The following is a 20,699-nucleotide window of genomic DNA, read 5'->3' as shown; positions in this document are numbered from 1 at the left end:
ATACTGGTGATCACCCCTGATAAACTTGTAGGTGGCCATCAGATCACCCCTGAGCCTGCGCTTTTCCAGGCTAAAGAGCCCCAGGGTTCTCAGCCTATCATCGTAGGATCTGCTTCCCTGACCCCTGATCATGCGCGTGGCTCTTCTCTGGACTCTCTCAAGCTTCTCCACATCCTTTTTGAATTGTGGAGCCCAAAACTGGATGCAGTACTCCAGCTGCGGCCTCACTAAGGCCGAGTACAGGGGGAGAATGACGTCCCGGGATTTGCTTGAGAAGCATCTATGGATGCAAGCCAGAGTTTTGGTCGCTTTACTAGCCGCAGCATCGCATTGCAGGCTCATGTTCATCTTGTGGTCAATGATGACCCCCAAGTCTCTTTCTTCCATAGTGCTAACCAACATAGCACTGCCAAGCCTATAAGGATGCTGCGGGTTTTTCTTCCCAAGGTGGAGAACCTTGCATTTATCGGCGTTGAACACCATCAGATTCTCATCCGCCCACTTGCTGAGCCTGTCCAGGTCAGCCTGGATCACCTGCCTGTCTTCTGGCGTGGATGCTTTGCCCCAAAGTTTGGTGTCATCGGCGAACTTGGCCAGTCCACTTCTGACTCCAGTGTCCACATCGTTAACGAAGATGTTGAACAGTATGGGTCCAAGGACAGAGCCCTGGGGGACCCCACTGGTCACAGGACACCACGATGAGTGACTTCCATCAATTACTACCCTCTGGGTCCGACCCCAGAGCCAATTTTCCAGCCAGTGGATCGTGGGGGACCCAAGGCGACAATTGGCCAGTTTCTCCAAGAGACGATCATGGGACACCAGATCGAAGGCTTTTTTGAAGTCAAGATATATGACATCAATCTCATCTCCCTTGTCCAGCTGATAAGTCACCTGGTCGTAGAAGGAAATGAGATTGGTCAAGCAAGACCTACCCGCAACAAACCTGTGCTGGCTATCCCTTAAGATGTTGGCGTCGGCCAGTCCATTAAGGATGGCCTCCTTAATAAACTTTTCTAAGATCTTCCCCGGGATAGAAGTCAGGCTGATGGGCCTATAGTTAGCCAGATCCACTTTCCTCCCTTTCTTGAAGATAGGCACCACGTTGGCCTTCTTCCAGTCTTCGGGCACTACACCAGAGCGCCAAGAGTTTTCAAAGATCCGCGCTAGAGGCTAGGCTATGATGCTCGCCAGCTCCTTGAGTACCCTGGGGTGAAGATTGTCAGGGCCGGCTGACTTGAAGGTATCCAGCTTCTCAAGATGTTCCTTCACAAAGTCAGCATTAATGGAGGGCAGGGGATCACCCTCACCCGCCATTAAGACACAAGACATGAAGTTCTCCTCCTCCTGATAGTTGTGGAGTCCTCCAACTTGGGCGGAAACCGCTCAAGCCTCTTATACAGCTAGCAAGCCAATCGCTAGCCGCCACGTGGGAATAATTTAGAACTGGCCAATAGTGGGACACAAATTTGCATGCGGGTGGCAGGAACTTCTTTGCACCGGGGTTTTCTCTTTGCAACTGAGAAATGCACCCTGCAAAGAAAGCTCCTTGTGGCGGGAAATAATTTAGCAGTGCCGAAGCGCGCGCACACAAAAAAATCACACCCTTGGGTTGTGACAAGGCCCAGGATATAATTGCTCCAAAGAAGTAACATACACACCTCCAGACAACATTGCAGCCAATAACCTGATTGTTAGACATTCACAAGGGATGTAAAAGTCTCAAGTTCACAGCCCTGCTATGCCTGCCTGGAAGCAGGGACTTAAAGGGGAACAGTGGTATCCAAAGTAAATGCCACAACCACAAGGTCAGAGATTCAGTCTCCCTTTCTTTAGTCCAATTTGTATTTAACCCATACAAAATGAAATGGCTCCAACATCAGAGGTTGAGAGAGAAGAGTAGTTTACACTTATCCAGTAGCCTGTTGTTAGGTTAGGATATCAGTAAACTAGACAAGTCCTCCAACACACATATACATTAGGAGTGTGCGGAATGGGCTGTATTCTATTTGGATTTGGCCCAAATTGGAGACAGCGATTCAATTCGTTGATTCGGATCACTGTCCCAATTCAATTAGTCCGAATCCGAATCTGAAGATCCGATGCTGATTCAGAGAATCAGCTATTCAGCCATAGACACAGCTTTAAATTTTTTCCTACATACCTCAAGGTTCCTGGCACAGCTCACAAATGCTGAGATGGTGGGGAAGGTGAAGCATCCCACAGGAGCACGGGGGGGGGGGGGGGGGGGGGGGGGGGGGGCGGCACATGCTTAGTGGAAAACCCAAAAGTGGACCGGAAGTACTTCCAGTCCACTTCCGGGTCCACTGCTAAACACATTGGGGGACCCCCCACACCTGTCCAGTTCGGCAATCAGCTGCGGGGGGACCCTGGATGCACCCCCCCCCCCGGCCCACATGGCACCAGTTGCCGAGCCAGGAGGGCACAGGGAGGCCCCCCCAGCGTGCTCCCCAGCAGACCTGGAAGTAGACCGGAAATGCTTCTGGGTCTGCTGCCAAACCTGCTGGGGACCACCCCCCGCACTCTTGTGGGACGCTTCATCTGCCCCACCATCTCAGCTGCCTGGTATTTGAGGTATGTAGATAAAGCTTTAAATGTTTTTTCTATGTCTGAACCATCGAATCTTTCTGAATCAATTTGGAGGGTTCCAATTCGATTCAGAGAGATTAAAAGGTCACCCAATTTGATTCAATTCAGATTCAGCCACCAAACTGGGCCAAATCTCCGCCGAACTGAATCGGCGAGTAAAGCTTCACACAGCCCTAATATACATATTCCTTGCATTTTTTCCCCCCACAAAAACAAAATCTGAAAGATCCCTGTCTAGGCCCAATGCACAACAGAAAAGATTTCAGGAGTTTCAAAAGTGTTCCCTGGGATAAGATACCATTTCTCTATTTATGACTACAATCTGATTATTCCATCCTTTGGTATTCTGTGCTTAAACCTCTTTAAAAGACTCCAAATGACAAAGAAATCGCCTCTAAGACCAGCAACATATCTAATTGACTGGGTACCAGAGAATAAGCACCCACAGCAGTCCTACTACTAGCTACTGCCTTTTTTATAGGCAGCCCCAAAATCTAAAACAATGACTCTACAGCAACAAACCAGAAAATTTTCCAGTGCTTTATTTTTTCATGGGAAATTTTCCGTTTCTCAAAATTCATTGTTTCATAAAATTCATTAGTAACAATGAATGGATGCCAATACAACATTAGGCAAGCTTGGCAGTTTCAAAGTTGTAATGAATGTTTTTCAGATGATTATTCCTAAGAAGTGTGGGAGAGAGTACATATATGTTTTATTAATTTATAAATAGGAGGGTAAATACACTCACACAATAATCCAAACCAAAAATCAAGTCATGAATTCACCTAACTGACTGTGCAGGTCAAATCAAAACCAAAGCTAAAATTCTTATTTCATCTCAGACTGCAAGTGAAAGCAAACCCAAAACTAAAACTGTGATTAATTTTTGTTTCACTTCCAGTTCAGCAAACACACATTTCTTTTCTTGAGTTGGGGAAGTTGGAAGTGTTTGTATAAGATCTGTTAGGTTTTTAGTGCTTTTGGTTTCAAGTAGGCCTAATCAGAAAAATACTACTGTATGGCATCATTATAGTGAAGTTCAAGCCACTGAAGGAAGGAAGAAACTTGGCAGATGTAAATATTGCAGGCAGGAGTATGCTAACAATGCAACAAGAATGAACAAACATTTAATAATATGTAGAAACTGTCCTGAAAGAGTACAAGCCATATACAGAAAGCTAATAATAACAACCAAAGGGTGGAACAACTTCATCTAAGAAAAGTCTGCGTCAGGAATCCTATGTAAGTAAACACATTAATATGTTAAATAACACATAATATAGACTAGCATCTATATTGTTTGAAAACATTGTAATTTTAAAAGTTGTTAATGCAACTCTGGACTATTATTTATTTAAAATATTTGTACCCTGCTTTTCTGCTTGCACTAATCACCTAAAGTGGTTTAGGCTTAACAATATATTTTTAAATTACATAATAGATAAATAGTTAACTATTTCAACTCAGCACAGCAAGCTTAGCCCTCTGGCTAATGGCAGAGGCCAGACTATACTTCCCTTTGGCTCTGCAGTCCCAAGGCAACTAAGCAGCAAGTTAAGCAGCAGTGTTCTTTCTGGTAGGGAAGGGGGAAGCTCCCTGCTGCTTCTCCTTCTGATGGATGAGGCCAGACTAGAATAGGCTAAAATAAAAATCTCCCCCTCTCCCCCCACACTTTTGTTGCAGGAACTTGATAGCTCGAGTAAAATAGCAGATTTACAAAAAATAGAAAATGAAAGTGTTGCGCTGCCAGGTCTGGGGGAAGAAGCAGCAGGATCCTCGCTTTCAAGATCACTGTCACCAGATATGTGATCCACCAGGAGCAGTTGTTCAAGACAGTCAAGCTTTTTATCAAGCTTTGTGGACAAAATGTCAAAAGATCAAGAAAAAAGCAGATGAGACATTAGTTTGAGCTGTATTTGCAAGTGGTACACCTCTTTTCATAACTGAAAATCAATACTAGAAGGAACATTACAAACTAATTCACCCATCATATAAGTTACCAACACGTTATCACTTATCACATTCTCTCTTAGATAGAAAGTATGACAGAGTTCAAACAATGCTTATTTCAAAGGATTGGTCAAACAGAATCACTAACTGATGTCAGATGGATGGACTAATATGCAAGGAAATCCTTTATTGAACATTATGTTAGCAAACACCTGAACCAATATTCCTGAAAGCAACTGCTACCAAATCTTATCATACAGGTGAATACATAGCCAAATTACTGAGTGAAGTGATTGAAAGTGCAGGTCCCTCCAGCCTACAAGCCCTTGTAACTGATAATGCAAGTAACATGAAAGCTGCATAGCAAATATTAAAGGCAAAGTATCCTCATTTAATAGCATCTGGCTGTCTTGCTCATGGGTTGAATCTGCTTGCAAAGGACAAAGTGTGAATACAATATTGGCTAACTGCAAAGTGATTGCGAAGGTATTCAACAATCATCATGTTGCTAATCAGATTTTGAAGAAGTTACAAAAAGAGAAGCAGGGGAAGGAAAGTGCACTTTTACTGCCAGGAGAAACTAGATGGGGCTCAGCTACAAAGTGTTTACATAGTAAGCTGTGCACAAAGATCTGTTTGCAGTGTGCTTCAATAAATGACAGTATCCCAGATTATTCCCGTGAGCATTCAGAAGCAGATTCTCAACAATGATGTGTTCTGGGTTTGAGTTCAAGGAGTATTCAATTTTCTACTACCAGTTTCAATGGCTACCAAGAAACTTGAAGGAGATGCACCAAACCCTATCAAATATTCTACAGATAATCAGACAACTAAATGAAAATCTAAATGAGCTTTTGCCTTCTTCACCTCTATCCAAAAAAGTAGTAGTAAAACAAATGCTTACTAAGAGATCTGAGTTTTGCTCTCATCCAGTTCTAGCAGCAAACCCTTTGGATTCTCAACACAGAAGACAACATTTATCAGAAGATAATTTATTTACTGCTCTTGATACAATTATGGAAGTAACTAAGCATGTCCCCGACATCAACGAAATAGCCATGATGACAGACATGGCTGAGTACCACGCAAAAGCAAAACTTTGGAGCAAAGACATCATTTGGTGGACAGCAGAGAATAGGTCTCCTCTCACACCCAACTGCTGTCCAGGATTGCTCTAAGGATCCTAAGCATTCCACCAGCAGGAGCTGCTTGTGAAGAAAACTGAAAGGCTTTCAGCTTAATCAAAACAAAAAAGAGGAATAGACTAACAAATGAGCACACCACTAAGCTTATTTCTATTTCTCAAAATCATTTGCTTCTGGAGAATCAGTCAGTAGCACAATTAGTGAAGAAGATTCAGTGTGGTAAGTTGCCCTTGCCCATAGACTCATTGGTAAAACCATCCTTTAGCTAAAGAGAACGTGCTTCAAGTAGTTCTGAATCAGATTTGCCTCAATCCAATTGTGAAATGGAACTAATAAGTAGTGCAGGTGATTCTACAGATATGACAGTGAAACGGGAGGTGCCGTAATGACCTCAGTGGAAAAGAGTTAAACTCTGTTGAAGGAGATGAGTAGACAACAACAGCATATCACACACAGTTCTTTGGGTGTGCTAAAATTAGTGTATGAAGTTTTAAATGCCTTCATTTTTTCCCTTAAATTTAAACAAACAATGTAAGGGAAGTACATGCTATTGTGTATTGTCTACCTTTTTACAAGAATTCCAATAAAAATAATTTCTTTCTACATAAAGGTTTGAATATAACATTTAAACCACATTAAGTGTGCTGTATTTATTTATTTATTTTCCTAATCAAATATTTCAGTTCAAATACTTGTGGCTATCTGGGACATAAAATTAACATGGGGGGTACTTTTTTAGTTTTGTTTACTAAATAAAAGTCAAATAAACATGCTAAATAAGATCACGTTCTATTTAGGGCATTGGGAAATTTTCCAATTCTAAATTTTCCATAAAACCCAGATCTCTGCAACAAACTACCTAACTCCAATCCTCACCAAGCCACAAGGCCTTGATAAAAACCCAGATGCTAGCTACATCCCCTCCCCCCTCATCAATACAGACCACAGCATCAGTGGAACCACCCACACAAAATATAACACCCAGGATTCATTCACCTGCTCGTCTAGTAATGCCATCATCTGCTTACAGTGACCCTTTGTTGTCTACATTGGCCAGACAAGGCAATCCCTACGTAAAAGAATGAAAGGACACAGATTAAGCATCAATTCCGTAAGTACACAAGAGCCCACGACAGAACGCTTCAACCTTCCTGGACTTTCCATCTCTGATCTCAAAGTAGCTGTCCTTAAACAAAAAATTAAAAATCAAGTTAAACATGAACTTGCAGAAAAAGAAATCACCTATAGACTGGCTTGCATTAAACATGGTCTAAGCAGAAACTATGGATTTCTATTGCATTACCTGAACTAGCTATTAACTCCAACCACTTATTCATATGTCCCTCAGTAATGGGTTAACCGCCTTGCTTCTCCCTACTGCCCTTTTAAACCCACCGTTTGCCTCTCTCCATAGTGTCCCCTCTCCCTTTCCTTTGTATTTAAATTCCTTCCTATTTAAAACCTTTCTTTCTGCAAGTCAATTCATAACATATGACAAAGAAGGCCACTAGCTATGAAAGTTTATGCCTCTCTGAACCAGTTAGTTTCTAAGGTACCATCATGTTCTACCTTCAGCCTGGATGCTTTCATAGCTAGATTTCCTCAGATAAACATGCTTTATTCTTCACTCTCCCATCCTTTGTCTTTGACTTTCTGTTCCGCATCATCTCAGGGGAGCACAACTATCATTCAGGCTTGTAGATCAAATGTAGTCTTTGCGGGCTTTTATTATGGTCAATTCCATTGATGTGCATAATGCTAAGCAAATTATCCAGTATGCACATAACAAAAAATGGAAATGTTATTACTTACAGAATAATGTATATTGGTTATCTGCATATCATGTAAATGTACAGCATTTTCTAAATCTATTGTCTGGTTCATAATATAAATTTCACTCCATGTAACTGCATGATTGGCACTAGAGACAGTGAAGGGGTGTCAGAGCTGACAGCTAAAAGCCCTGAAACTGTCAGAAACTAGCAGATCTTGTGGGTTCTAATGCAGCAGCACTGACAGCCATTGACTTGGTATTTAATGACCATTTTTTTGTATTGTTTGGGCGAGTAAATACTCCAGGTAAAGTCATTTTTCAAGCCCAAGGCTAGACACTTAACCATAATAGTACACTCTACTTTGAAAATTGGAACCAAAGCACTACCTGACACTAAAAGCTAGCTAGAAGCCAATACTGGAACTTCCCAGATCGCAAGTGCTTCTCATGCATTCTTACAAAGAATGTGGATAGCTACATTTTGACCAACTCCAGTGTCAAATATATGGTTATATTTGAACATGACATAAAAAATGCTGGAACAAATGAAGCCAGGTCCTCATCAGACTTTCAGAGAAAACTAGAAGTGTAAAAAGGCATTTTCAAGATACAGATGCTACCTGGTTATGTGACAAGGACACAAGAAGGAGGAGGACCTGGTTATATAGTTCTAGTGAAAAAGTTAGACAGGACCTCAGGCTTTACCCAACTTTAGCCGCGCGTTGCTTTCAAGAGATGATAGTGGCAGTGTTAATACATCTTCAAAAAATATAACCCGTTTCCAACCATAATAACTCTGGTCTTGCACAGGTTCAACTTGTGCCAAATACTCTTCATGGAAGAGTAGATTTCTTGCAGGCATTCTGGTATTTTAGTAGCGATGTGATGGTAACATCATTTGAGATTTAGATACAGAGTTAATCACTACTAAACCATTTACACTTTTTCAATAAACTAATGTAAATATTGAAAAGAAATTTGTATTCATCCCTACAAGAACTCACAAGTACATATCAGCTATCACCACTAAGTCAGAAAACAAATGGAGCCAACATAGTGTTACACAATTTATTCCTGTTGTCACATAGGCCAATCATCAGTACTCTGTGGTCTCCTGTGTTAAAGGTTAAAGACAGATCTAGCCGGTACATACAGCCGTAATAAAAAGTCATCTTTTAGAGCTGTCTCTGTGCTACACCCCAGTCAGAATCTTAACTGTGAGACACCCAGAACATCTGCTGATGTCACATGTTGTTGGAGCTTGATAATGACTACTTTTCACAATTATTTTGCCCAGAAACGGGCAAAATAAAATGGAAGGTTACAGATGGTACAGTTAGAATCAAGAATTGGCTTACTGAGCATTGAGCAAACAGCATTTTTCAAGGCATCCAAAAGCTATACTATTCTACAGGAGGCACTATTTCAAGCAGTAGAAGGCACAAGCTGGAATTCTAAACTGTCCATGGCTTTATGAGATTCATCACATAATGGGTCAAATTCAGACAGGAGCGGTCAGAGAGCAAATCAAAAAGATTCAGCACAAGTTGGGCTCTTCTGGCTCTACACATGCAAAACAATGCATAGATCCAAGATGTGTCCCACTGTCCAATGGTAATGCTGATTATTACAGACACCCTGGACAAGCCTTGAAATCATAGAACTTAGTTTCCACCATCCCTTCATGCACAAAACCACAAAAGGATGACCAAGGCTCAGTAAAACTTTAAAAAAAAAAGAAAGAAATACTCAACTGAGCCCTGGCATCTAAATTGCACTAATTACTCTGAAGTGAACTAGAAGAGAGCAATTTTACTGAGAGAGAAAAAAGAAACCCAGAGGCAGCAACACCTAACAGCCAAGTATCGAGTCATAACTAAACAGCTATAAAAAAAAAGAATTGCTTGGCAGTTTCTACCAGGACTTCTCAGATATCTTCCAAGAATGAAGGTACACCTTCAGCCCTAGTGGAAACACTATCAAGAAGCTCCAAGCTTGTGTAGTCAAGGGTATGAGATCTACATATAGCTCAGTATTATGCAAGTAGGGCACAAACATCCTGCTACCTTTATAAAATTAGAGTAAATGGAAAAAACAGTACTTCCAAAAGAAGCATGAAAATGTAAAATGAAATGATTCATGTGTTAAAAAGTCAGTGACACATATGAATAAGGTTGGAGTGCTGTAGCTGTGATGGTGCAGAAAGCATACAAGAGGCAAGGGTTTCTCGTGATCAAGTGGCCTTCCAAGTGTACCTTCCTCCAAAAAGCAGAAAACTTAATACCCAAATGCTTGTCCAACTGCTCTCCCAACTATGCAGTTGCTCCAGTAAAAGATACCTGAAAAATTCCTTCCTTTTCTTGCATATTAGTGAAATATCCTGCGCTTCATTGGGAGAGGGTACACTTAAACAGATTAGAATTCCCATGACATTTTAAAATACACCTGTGACTAGGGGTGCACCGATATATTGGCTGGCTATCAGACTGGCACCGATAAAAGGAGAAATGACATTATCAGCTATCAGCTTTTTTTGGTCATTGTAGCTGATAATTACAGCCACGTGCCCGGAGCACCCTGGAAAAAGTAGTCCATTCCCCACGCCCCGCCACCAGCCCAAGCCCCAGGCAGACCACAGGTCCTGGCAAGCAGCAGGAGAGGGAGGGGGCACCAGGGAGCAGTCACAGGACACCACACTCAACAAGAAAGGTACTGTTACCAACTCCTGCTGCTGCTACCACCATGGCAAAGTCACACGTGCAACAGAGGCACGAGTGCCAGGGCTACCACAGAGACGTTGGGCTGTACATGGGCGGGGTAAGGAGCCTCACGGGGGACATTCTGCCCTACCAAGCACCTTTGCAAAAGCGGCTTCTCCCTGACAGCCATGGAAACTCAGCTGCGTGGGGTCCACTGGCGCAGTGGCGTGCTTTGGGGCTCCAAAAGCACCCAGTGCCGTTGTTCATGTGAGGGTTCACCCCACCCACCCACGACAGCAGCATGGGAAGCAGGGCTGCAGCTAGGAGCCATGGGTGAGGGGGTGGCGTATATGGGAATGAGCGTACATGGTCATCACCTTCCTCATCGAGGGCCGGAGCAGGCAGGAGGTGTGTCTGTGTGCGAGATAAATGCAAAACAAACAAAAAAGGTTTGTCAGCAGTTTAAAATGTCTTGCACTATTAGGAAATATTGGTTATCAGACCAGCATTGGCAGATATAGTTCATTAATCATTGGCTATCGTTATCGGCCAAGAAAATGTTTATTGGTTCACCCCTACCTGTTATTTTTTTTACAGGGTATTATTTTCACACTAGGAACACTTTTGAGAGAATGATGAGAAGCAATAAGAAGTATCCAAGAAACTAGTAAAAAAGAACCAGTAAAAATATTAAAATGTGATCTGCAATAGATAGTTTACCGAGTTGCTGGTAGCTTTACCAGTATATGAATGGCCACAGGTTAACTAGTTGATATGCTGTTAGTGAATTTTTTTACTTTATCAATCATTCAGGTCACATTTTGTCTAGTTCTGCTGCAGCCAAACAGGCTCCATGCTCCAACAGTATTTTGATAGATGTAAAATCAAAGCATAATACATGCTGCTGCACCACATCAGAGCAGGAAACAGCCCTGGAAGGAATGGACATGGCAGAACCTGAAATGGGAAACTTTAAATAATTTAAATAACTTTAATCCTAACCTTCTCTCCCTACAAAAAAAATAAATAAATAAATAAATAAATAACTGTTCAGTGCTGACAAATACAAATTAATGTACAAGGGTATTTCAGAACGTAACAGCAATTTAAAAATAAAACCCATTCTGTTCACGGTGATCATTTACTGAAACATCTCCCTTCTCTACATAGTCATAAATGATGGGTGCATTTAACAATGCCATCACTGTTTCCTGCTGCTGTATAATGTCCCCCCACACTGCACACAAAATTATTTTATTTAGAAATCATTGTTACATTCTGAAACATCTTCATACATAGGGAAAAATAACCTCAACTATACATATACCAGGAGTGGCCAGCTTGCAGCACATATGCCAGAAGTGACATTGGCACCTGCTGCGTGTGGCATGTAAATTTTGGATGCCCAGTAAAGGGAGGCACCAGAATGGAGTCAGGGAGCAGATCAGGTGTCACTGCCAATAGCCAGGTTAACCCTTCCCTGGCCAAGCAGCCACTACTGATTTCAGGACTCTAGATCCTTGCTCACTATCCGAAACTGTTAGTTGCTGGGCCAGGGAAGGGTTAAGCTGGCTCTTGGCAGGAACACCTCCTCTTGCAGATGCCTCCTGTCCCGGCTCTGCTCTGCACAGCTGGAGGGTCAAAAGCCCTGTTGCCTCCACTCCAGCTTGCAAAATTTATGAGGTACAGAGACTAGAGCAGCACTTGGAAAGGGGGCAGGATTTAACTTACAGCATGCCTATCAAAATGGCTGACCACCACTGACATGCACAAAGCTGAACTTGGAACCAGTTACCACTAAGGAAAAAAAATCTTGAGAGTCATTGTAGATAGTTCCCTAAAAGCTTCATCTTAATGCAGAGCATCAACAAAAAAAAAAGCTAATAAAACAACAGGCATTATTAAGAATAACTGAAAACAAAACAGAAATGTTATGCCACTGTATAAATCTACTGTGCATCCCTATCTTGAATACTTCATGTAGTTCTGGTCTCCATGTCTTACAGAGGATATAGTGGCATTAGAAAAGGTAGAGAGGGCAAAAAGATGATTGAGGTATGGAGCAGCTGCTGTACCAGGAGAGAATACAAAACCTACTGCTCTTTAGTTTGAAAAGAAGGCTGAAGTGGGTATGACAGAAGTCTATAAAACCATGAATGACATGGATAAAGTGAATAGGGAACTGTTATCCACCAAGTCCCCCTGAAACTGTCAGGAGGCAGGTTTAAAACAAACAAAAGGAAATACTATATTAAAGTGTGTAGTTAACTTGTGAAATTTGCTGCCACATGAGGCTGTAGAGGCAGAAAGTATAATCCAGTTCAAAAGGGGATTGGACAAATTCATGGAGGAGTGGCCTACTACAGGGGCAGGCAATTATTTTGGACAGAGGGCCACTTACCCAGTTTTGGCAAGCTGTCAAGGGCCGCATGGGTAACCCTGCCCCTTGACAGGTGCCCCGCCCCTTGGTCACCATCTTGGGACCAATGTCTCAGGGCCAGCACCTCTGGGGCCCAGAGCAGGGCGCAGGCTGGCAGGGGTCTGTGAAGCCAGGCTGGGCTGCACCAGCAGGGAGGGGGGGAGAGCTGGCCCAGCTCCATAGAGCCCCTGCCAGCCAGGACCCTGTACTCCTGCTACCCTGCTCTGGGCCCTGGGACACCGGTGTGAGCCCCGTGCACCCGCTCACTCCCAGTGCCCCCTCAGCCCCACGGTACAGGTGGGAGGCAGTGCACAGCCCTGACCCCCTGCTCCCTGGCAGGGAAGGAGCTGGTGCTGAGCACAGGGAAAGGTGGCCCTTGCCCGCTTGCACTCCCTGCTGCAGCCACTCGCAGTCCACACGGGGCTGTCCTGAGCAGGCACAGACAGCCCCACATGGGGCACCAGCCACAGGCAGGCAAGGGGCCCCTTTTCCGCATGCTTAGCACCAGCTTGTAACTCCCCCCACTGCCAGCCTGGGCCCCGCACTGGCTCCAGGCTTGCCCGCTGGGGCTACGCACAGCAGGAATAGCTGCAGCCCCCCACACTTGCTGCGCTGGGCAGTGTTTGCTGCTGCTGCACACCCGGAGCTCACACGCTGGGTAGCCCAGAGATGGCAGTGGCAAACACTGCCTGGTGCAGCAAGCGGGGAGGACCGCAGCTGCTGCTGCCACGGCACAACCCCAAGAGGCAAGCCTGGAGCCAGCGCGGGAACCAGGCTGGCAGCAGGGGTGGGTTACAAGCTGGTGCTGAGCGCAGGAAAAGCAGCCCCTCCCCTACCCCAGGGCCAGCACTCCATGCTGCAGCCGCTTGCAGCCCGCGTGGCGCTGCCTGTGCCTGCTCCAGACAGCCCCGCACAGGCTGCAAGCGTGGGCCATGGGCTGGGGGAGGGGCCGCTTTTCCCCAGACTCCTTCCCTGCCCTCCCCCCTTACCCGAGCTTCCTGCACCAAGGCAGCCACATGGTCCCAGGCCAGAAGCCCCTGCTAAGGCTTCCCCTAGTTCCTATAATTTTTGACAGGAACCAAAGACAGATAAATATTAATTTTCTAAATTTTTTTTAGGGGCCCCACAGGCCAGATAGAATGGCCTCGTGGGCCAGATTTGGCCCGTGGCCCATATTTCGTCCACCTCTGGCCTTCTGGGACCTATTAAAAAGAACAATTGGGATTCCCTGCTCCGACATCCTTAAACTAATGATTGTTGATGCCAGGGAAGGTCTGAAAGCTAAATGCCTCTAGACAGGCCCCATTCATATACTCCCCTTCTATAGCATCTCCCACTTGACACTGTGAGAGATAGGATACTGAGCTAGGTAGACCATTAATTCAACCCAGTGTGACACATACATTAATTCCTCTGCTGTTTGCATAGAAACAAAGCCACACATTTTCAACAAGATGATTAACAAACAGCAATCAATGCAGAAGACACACATCTTCATCTACATTTTTAAATATTAGTTTTATTTAGTTACTGAACATGATATGAAACCATTTCCACAAGCTCAGCAATCAAAAGAACAGATGGTATTCACCTGGCTTGACACATCTTGCAAACTAAATTATGCAGTTTTATATTTTTTTCAATAAAAGTTAAATTTCTTTCAATTGCTCAATATATTCAGATTTGTTAAAGAAGAGCTCCCCCCCCCCCATCTTCTCAAACCTCACTTAACAGAGGAGCTAAAGATCTTATCACCTGGATGCATATCTACCTCTTTTCATTCCAACTATCTAGTGGTATCAAATTTAAAAGAAGACAATACCCAAGCAGGTACTGCCTTTAATATCACTTTCATTAATTCCATGAAGCATTCAAAAATGTTACGACATTCTTACCCTCAAGCATTATTTTCAGAACATGAAGTCCAACAAATGCAAAGAGATTATTATGTTCCATTGAAGAAATAAATCAAGCAGTGAGAGAACTCCCACCACTTTTGGATCTTAATTTTTTGATAACAGAAAATATAAATGCCACAGCGAAACTTTGCAATTGCATGACAGGAAGTTGTGTCAAGTAAAGTATGTTTTCATCCCCATGTAAGTTTGCCAGACTGATGAAACAATCAGAAATAATCAAGTTATTAAGTCAAAAAGGCTGTTTAAAAACAACACCATGAAAATTCTTCACACATCTTCCAGTGAGATTTCTGTATTATCCTTAATCAGCAAAAATTAAAATACTAAACCCTAAGGGGAAACAGAAGCAGGTATAATGCTTACTGACCTGAAAAGGGGCTATTGATTGACATTTCCCCCCTCATTTTCTCAATTAACAAGACTGTATTAGTTTACATCATTTTAAAATAAAGTAAGTAAACAAGTATTTGTCATCTCTTTCAGAGATAGTGAGCTACACTTTTTAACACATCAATTGCCATGGTGTTTAAGGAGAAAAAGATTATATTGAACTAAAATCGATTTAATTTCCTCAGCTACTGTGCCACTAACTACAAAAAATGTTTCAGCATGCAGAAACTAAGCTCCTTACCATCCTCCCCACTATGGGCCAACATCTTAATTTGCCAACAACTGTGTTTAGATCCATGCACATGTACAAAGCCCAACTAACCAACAATGCTCTCAGTGCATGACTCAGGAGAAGAAAAAATTCAGACTGATCAATCAAATAGTTACACTGCTACTAAAATCTCTCTTTAATATGTATGCTTCTTAATCCCAAACAGCATTCCCCATCTTTATGGAAATACCTGAAACAACAACCTAATTCTCTCTATTCAGTACAGTCCTCAACAGATACATTTTTTCCAGCTAAAACAGAAAACAGGCTTTGACTACATACCACTTCAGGAAATGGTACCTCACTGAATTTACTTTGGTGCTGAACTAAGGGGCAATTGTTATAGAAACAGAAACAAAAACCATCTACTTCATCAGTAAGCTGATTTGCTAACTATTACATAAATAGTTAAAACCATTTCTGAGAACACTGGTCTATTATTTGCTATGTTTACCTATACAAAGAAGTAATTAATGATGGGAGCAAACAAGTTCCCTCTCCCCCTTCTCTAAAAGGGCAAATAATCCCTTCAATAGCTGGAAAAAAGAACGAAGAAAAATTTTACACTTTCCAGGTCTTCGCCATTTCTTTCAGCATTGGCAATTCCAGCAAGGCAGCTCGGATGCCTTCCTTTTGTGTGAGGGGCAGCGATATTTGGGAGACAGGAGGGGGTCTCTTTGATAGCACCAGCTGCTTGGACAGAGAAGCCCACTTCACTTCCCGGGCATAGCTGTGCCCGGGGCCCTGGCACTCCTCGGGACCCTTTTGTTTAAACGTTATTGCTGGATTTTCTATTTTCTTTTACAGGCCCAACCTCAAAGTACCCGCCAGGCTACAGCGTGTGTGCAAGCGGGCCCGTGTGTGTGCGTACGCGTGTGTGTGCGCGCGCGAGAGGGGGTGGTGCCCGGGGGAGGGGGGGGGCGCAGCGTGTGCCCAAGGGTGCCCGCTCCGGGCGCACACAAGGCGCGGGCGGCTCCGGGCAGGGCCGGGCAGGGCAGGGCTCCCGGCCCAGCGCTGCGCTGCGCCTGCCCGCCACCCCCAGGCCCGCACCCAACTCCCGGCCCTGCCCCCCGGGCCCTTTAAAGAGCCACGTGCCCCAACCGCCCCCAACAGCTACGGCCGCCGCCGCACTCACCGCCCCGGTGCCCTGCGGCTCGTGCCGGCGTCGGGCAGGAAGGCAGCGCAGCACAGATTAGTGCAATGCAGACCCGGCCGAGCCGCCCCCCACCCCGTGCATGAGCGGCGCGTCCCGATTGGCCGGCGCGGGGTGGCGCGCGCAGGGCGGCCTGTAGGGAAGGGAGGGGGCGGGGCGCGCGCCGGGGTTACTGCAGGTCGCTCGGGGCGCGGGGTCAGTGGCTGCTCGCGGCGGCCGGGGGGGTGGGCGGAAGCCGCGCGCGCTCGGGGCGCGGGAGCCCCACGTAGCAGCCGGCCATTGCCAGCCACGCTCTTCCCCGGCGGCGGCCTATCAATAACTCTTGCCCGGCCACGCGCCGCCGCTGGTCTGTGCCAGGCAGGGAGGGGGGGGCTGTGAAAGCCCGGCACACGCTGACAGGTCTTTCATAATATATGAAATTATCTTAGTGGAAGCTCAACATTAGCATATTTGCTGAAGAAACGATTACGTTAAGAGTTGTGCAAATTAAGAGCCCGTGCAGATCGTACGTGAAGTGATTATGCAAATAGGTTCTTATTTACTTTGTATTGCTCACAAGGAGCGGGTGAGAACTGGGTCAGAGGTGAAACATTTCTTTCGAGGCCAGCAATCCTAACAAAGTGCTGACAGGCCCACGTGTTGGTTAAGACTCTCTGAGGGTGACTTGGGTTTTGCATAGGCTGCATCAGTTAACTGCCTCAAAAATTACTGTATGTTTCAAACACATGTACTATTATTGATTGTGCTTCCTACCAGGGTTGAAATAATCATGCAAATAGAATAATTATCATACACCTGGCAACACTGGCTCACAAGGCCTGGAGGGTGATCTGGCATGGCCCAAGACTAAGCAAGAAACACAGTGAGGCCCAGGGCTCTAGAGCCGGGCTCCTGGCTCTTTAAACATTAATAAGACAAAGCTGCCCCAGAGCAGGGCTTTTGTACTGGCCTAAGTATGGGTATCTCACGGCAGAAGTCTTTGGAGGGGCTTCCCTCACAAATTGAAGCTGAAGAGAAGCCAGTTCTAGAGTTGTCACACCTTTTCAAGCACTAGCCGTAGTTGGTTGCCTCTTATAGCTGACAGTCCTTTTCAGGCTGTGATCATTACTTTGCACGCAGGGCTCGTCTATTATTGTGCGGTTCACCAGTTAGTTGCACTGTACATGTAGCATATAGCAATGAGGCCTCACTGTAACATGCTCCATGTAAGTACATAGCCCAAGGACTTATGTGCACTTATCCAAATCCAGCATGAAAAACACTAGTTCCACAAAAACCTGTGTCATAACCCAATGATTTTTAGTGCCTCGGCACATTGGAATTTTCCCGCCACATGGAGCTTTCTTTGCACAGTGGATCTCTCAGCTGCAGAGAGAAAACCCCGGTGCAAAGAGTTCCTGCCACACACATGCAAATTTGTACCCCATTATTGGCTGATTCTAAATTATTCCTACGTGGCGGCTAGCAATTGGCTCGCTAGCCGTATAAAAGGTTAGAGCAGTTTCCGCCCAAGTTGGAGGACTCCACAACCATCTCGTGGGGAACTCTGAGCGCTCTGTGTAGCCTAGCAAACTCCATGTGTGTCTTGGAGGAGGACAGAGAGGCCTGATCAGCTCTTAGCCACTCCCCGTCATAGTGTAAATTTGACGTATCCCCCATGTGAAGCGCTCGTGGAGTCGTACATCGACAACTCATCTCGGTTAGGTGCAGTCCGGAAGAGATCTCATTTGTGTTTGTTTGTGTGCAGCTGCAACTCAAGCAAGTTTCCTTCCTGCACTTGTGACCATCGGCAGTGTAAGTAAAGCTTTCTTTATAAAACCAATACGCTTCCGTGCCTAACTCTACTCCGTCGTGGAAAAACCCCACCTGATGGTCCGGGCTACTGGCCATAGCCTCAGACCAACCCTTGGTCCCGACAGCCTGCACTAAGCTTTTCCTACTTTAAGAGCTGGTTGTTTCTCAGAGATCGCATCTACATGAGGCACTGACTGTGCAGTCATTACTGTACAGTCATTTAGTACTTGCACAGTCGCACCAAGGAACGGCTTTCTCATGACCCTGTGTAGTAGCGCATGACTACTGCACAGTAGCATCATGTCATGCTTCCCACCATACAACACTGCTGCAGAGTAGTCAGGGGCTACTGCACAGTCAGCATCTCGTGTAGATGCAGCCAAAGTGCCTATAGTCTCTAATAGCAGCCTTGAAATTGAGGAAACAGAACCAGTTCACAGATGCCCGAAAAGCCTTGAAATTGATGGGTTCCTAAGTAATTTCACTTCTTTTTGCAGCTAAAGGAAAATCAGTACAAAACAGACTATGGAAGAGATAAAGGCCCTGCACTTCATTAGTTTATGCACTTTATCAATATCAGAAAAACAGTTATGACCAGGGATCCTCATTTTCTCTGTTTAAAAATTGCAAATTCTCTGATAAAAACACAAATTCTAAAATAAAAACCACAATATCCACAATTAAAATGAAACTGCACTAGAGAGGGAGAGGGAGAGGTGTATCAATTGTAAATATATCAATAAAATATTGTGTTCAATTTTAAAGCAATGTGGAAGCCTACCAGTGCCTCAATCACTATAATAAAATAAATTCTAAATACCAATACATTTTTATATTTGATTTTGGGTTTTTTATCATGGAAAATCAGAGTTCCCCCTGCCCCTTCACTCACCAGGATGCAGGTCCAGGCCCCTCACTCCCAAGCCACAGCCTCACAGCCCTGCTAGTACCCCCTGCCCCCTCCCAGAGGGGCCCCCCAGCTGCCAGGGCTGCAGGGCCAGGGACCCAGCTCTGCAGCCCCCCAGCCTTGCAGCAGCACCTGAGGCCTGGCTGCCGCACCTGAGAGGCGGTGGCTGCTGCAGAGGAGCAGTGTGGAGCCCAGCTTCCCCTTCCCCACAGGCAGCATAACCGGAGTGAATCCCATAGTGGGGGCAGGTGCAGGCTGCCTACTACAAGCTTGGGCTTCCTGCTGCTTTCCCTTGGGGCCTGCATGACCCACAGAGGGGACCTGGTGCAGCAGGGCAGAGTGGGGCAAGCAGGTAAGTTTATTGCTTCCATTGTGAGCCCCATACCTCCATAGTGAGACGCCACTTGCCTGCCTGGCAGCAGTGAGGGTCACAACTCTGTGCCATCACCCATACTGCTGCCAGGCAGGCAGCGGGTACCTTACTATGGTGGTGCAGGACTCACAGTGGCAAGGAGTTTCCCCACTCAGCCCTGCTCTGCCCTGCTGCACCGGGTCCCACCTGCTGGGCAGCAGAGGCTCTGAGGGGAGGGCAGCAGGATGGGGAGCCTGAGCCCACAGTGGGCAGCCCACATACACCCCTGCCCCACACACAGATCTGTGGGACACATGCCCTCCCTGCCCCTGCCCAAGAACGCTTGCAGCAGCGGGGAGCCAGCCCCCATCTCTCCTCCCCTGGATGAGCTGCCTGTGGCTCCGTCCCATTCCCCATCTTGTCCCAAACCCCACATACCACCCCAGCTGGGCAGCAGCCCCAGCCTGCCCAACTCCCTCCCTCCCTCTGGAGGGCTTAACCCCCCCCCCCCCCCCCAACTTAGCTGCAGACACTGCTCTCCAGGCTGCCTGGTGGCCATGTACATGTGTGGGTGCCCACATGCACACAGCGCTCCCTGCCTAACCAGCCTTCTCTTGCTCCCCCCAGCCCATTGCAGCTGGAACTCTGCCAGCCTGCAGGGAGCTCTTTGCAAAAATGGAATATCCATGTGGTTCTCCATTAAAATGAGATATCAATATCTGCATTTTTCTCAGAAAACTGAGATCCCTGGTAATGATGTAAGCGATAGGCAGAAAATGGGACTTAACTGTACAATGTACAAGTGGAATTCTATTTTAAAAGCCTACGTCTGTCTGTCTGTCTGTCCATAACGCTTCATTCGCACTCTGATTGGCTGACGGAAACAGCCGATCAGAATGCTCCTAGTGTGGGGGAGCACCGCCATGATTCCGAAGTGGCGCCAAGGACCAGATAGAGGATGGGGAAGCCAAGGCCAGCAGCTCCCCCAACCCGCTCCCTGCAAGAGGCACAACAGTGGGAGCATGGGGCATTAGGTGTTGGCACTTCATCACAGGCCCCTACCTCTCCCCCACCCCTCGTCATTCTTGACGAGCAATTGGCTAGTATGTATATATATGTTGAACAGGTAGAAGGTAAGGTGAAGTAGTAATGATTGATATTTTATTCACTTCACCTTACCACATTTGTGCTGTGCATGAATGCATGCGCGCGTACATGCGTGTGTGTGTGTGTCCATCCCACTTTTCTTTTAGGTGTTTACCAGCCAGCAGGGCATATTCAACACCAAAAAGCCAGAGGAGTACTGGTACCCC

At 45.6% G+C, this 20,699-nt stretch overlaps 1 protein-coding gene across 2 annotated transcripts in view; it reads right to left on the bottom strand.

Annotated features, from left to right (window-relative positions):
• ACSL3 (acyl-CoA synthetase long chain family member 3) overlaps positions 1–16,423 on the bottom strand; it is a 140,564-nt gene extending 124,141 nt beyond the window's left edge. Inside the window, exon 1 of one of the 2 annotated variants that reach the window (XM_006271176.4) lies at positions 16,316–16,423. The gene's annotated coding sequence lies outside the window, so the exon portion shown is untranslated. The remainder of the gene's footprint in view (positions 1–16,315) is intronic. The other variant, XM_014602904.3, reaches the window with a different exon arrangement.
• Between the last annotated feature and the right edge of the window lie 4,276 nt (positions 16,424–20,699).

This window comes from Alligator mississippiensis, chromosome 7, assembly GCF_030867095.1.
Source record: "Alligator mississippiensis isolate rAllMis1 chromosome 7, rAllMis1, whole genome shotgun sequence".
NCBI lineage: Eukaryota > Metazoa > Chordata > Crocodylia > Alligatoridae > Alligator > Alligator mississippiensis.
Note: the sequence above shows the minus strand (reverse complement) of the source record. Positions and strands in the feature narration are given on the sequence as shown.